Here is a 2,615-nt window from a genome sequence, read left to right as displayed (position 1 = left end):
GCGGATCTGGCGGCTGAGGACACCAGGATGGCCGCAGAGCGGGCTGCTTTAGACGCACATGCCTACAGGCTTATGTTAGACCAGAGCGCCTAACATGAAGTCATGAGAAGGAAGCACCGATCCCGCTTACCTCCGATTTTCGAGGCCAGAGACCTTTTCAACACTCCAGGACCAAGAGCCCGTAATCTGCTGGAGGGGAACCGAGCAGAAGCCCCTGGGACCGGTGCACCGGTTCAGCCCCGTCAGATGGACCCGCCTCGTCAAAACACCGTTATACCTCGGGATGCTTTAACACCTCCGGGTCACTACTCCAACCCAATGGACAATCTTGTTGCCACTGCTGCACGACTGGAGGCCATTCCAGTTGAAGGTGACTCGCCGCAAGCAGTAGAGACATGACGGGTCAAGGAACTTCTGAGGACAGCTTTGGCCCAACAGGAGGCGTACTCGTACAGCCGCGACCGAGTCCACTCGACCTCCCGTCCAAGCCGGAGCTATAGCAGACATATGGATGAACCAGCAGTGTCGAGTAATGAACGACATGGAGCACTCCGTGGTAACAACCCGACGGGTGGTGCTGATGACGCTTAGGAAGTGGTGAACCGGGCCCGAGCGCGTAGGAAGGCCGAGTTAGCCGCACAGCATCAGGCTTGGCAGCTCACGCCGGTTCGTCCAACCATTTTGATTGAACCTGGTGTTACTTCTAGTTCTTTGGGGGTGCCTTGCCTCGTCCTCGCTTTACGCAACGTGCATTTGCCCAAGGATTTCAAGGGCCCACGCAAGGTACCAAATTATATGGTGGATCAACCACCATAGACATGGGTAGAGAGCTATGAGATGGCCATGGAGATGCTTGATGTGGATGATACAGCATGTGCGAAATACTTCACAATGATGCTTGAAGGAACGGCCCATACTTGGTTAAAAAGCTTGCCCGCTAATTCTATCAGTTCATGGGCCCAATTACGAGCCCGGTTTATCAACAATTTCAAGGATACCTGTAAACAGCCTATGTCGATAGTGGACTTAGCTTCATGCGTCCAGGAGGAAGGAGAGTCAACGACTCATTGGGTGCGCCGTGTTTCACAAGTGTTGCACTCCTTAGACCGCATCAACGCTGACACCGCAGTATTAACCCTAGAAGGCAACTGTCGGTTTGGGCCCCTGAAGTTGAAATTGGGACGGATGAAGCGTCATTGCACCGACATGGGGACCCTCATGGCCACTTTGGTAAAATATGCTGATTCTGATAGTACCAAGGATCCCGAATCTGATGAGGACAAGACAGGGAAGGGGAAGAAGAATAGCAGCTCCAAAGGTCAGCAACATCACTGGCTAGGCAGTGGCGGAGGAGGCAAGCGTAAAGCGGATGGTAACATGGATTTTGCGGCTAATACCAACGTACAGGACAATGGCCAACGACGCAAGGGTATGCCGAAAAATCGTAGTGGAGCGCCCAACCCCAACCCAAACCGCCTGAACTATCTACTAAGCCAGCCCTGTCCAAGACATGGGACGAAGGAGGAGCCAGCAAACCACCTTTGGAAGGATTGTTTTATTATGCAGGAGTTCAAGAATTCTAATAATTTCCGGTATGATCACGGATCTGGCGGTGGCTCAGGGTTCGGGCCGGGTTACGGTGGAGGAAGTTCCGGTTCAGGATTTAATGGTAATCCGGGCGGACATAATGGTCAAAATAGTCAGAACAACCAGGGTGGTTACAACCAACAGCAGCAACAGTCAGGTTACCAAAGCAACCCAAAGCAGTTGAGTAATGGGCAGTACCATGTCTTTACCACTAGCTTGGACAAGCAAGACCAGAAGGTTCAGAGGCGGGCAGTCAACTCTGTTGAACCGGCCACACCCCGTTATCTACGTTGGTCTGAATAGCCAATCATATGGAGCAGAGAGGATCACCCACTCCAGGTCGATAATCCGGGTCAGTTGGCTCTGGTGGTGGCGCCTCAGGTGGGAGGTTATAAGTTCACCAAGGTTCTCATGGATGGAGGGAGCAACATTAACATCCTATACTATGAGACCTTCCGTCGTATGGGACTTACAGATAAGAATCTCAAACCGTCCAATACAGTATTCCACGGTGTAGTGCCTGGCAGATCAGCCTATCCCATTGGTAAGATAGCTCTTGAAGTGGCCTTTGGGGTTGATCATGATTCCAGGTCGGAGACATTAACGTTTGAAGTGGTGAAAATCCAAAGTCCATATCATGCCCTGTTTGGGCGTCCGGCATACGCCAAGTTTATGGCTCGGCCCTGTTATGTGTATTTGCAGCTCAAGATGCCGGGTCACAAGGGGACAATAACGGTTCACGAAAGCCGCAAAATCGCTTTGGAATGCGAGGAAGGAGATGCGGCTTATGCAGAGTCGGTTTTTGCCACCGAGGAGTTGAAGTACTATAAAGACAATGTTGATCCGGCGGACATGACTCCGTTGAAGAAGCCAACTACGGAGCATGATCCGGCCCTGAAGTTCAAATCGGCAGCAGAAACTAAGCTTGTTGACTTCGTACCTGGCGATTCGTCCAAGCAGTTCAGCATTAGTGCCAACTTGGATCCGAAATAGGAAAGCGCACTCATCGAGTTCATCCGTGAGAATCG

The sequence above is a fragment of the Triticum aestivum genome, chromosome 4A (assembly GCF_018294505.1).
Source record: "Triticum aestivum cultivar Chinese Spring chromosome 4A, IWGSC CS RefSeq v2.1, whole genome shotgun sequence".
Lineage (NCBI taxonomy): Eukaryota > Viridiplantae > Streptophyta > Magnoliopsida > Poales > Poaceae > Triticum > Triticum aestivum.
Note: the sequence above shows the minus strand (reverse complement) of the source record.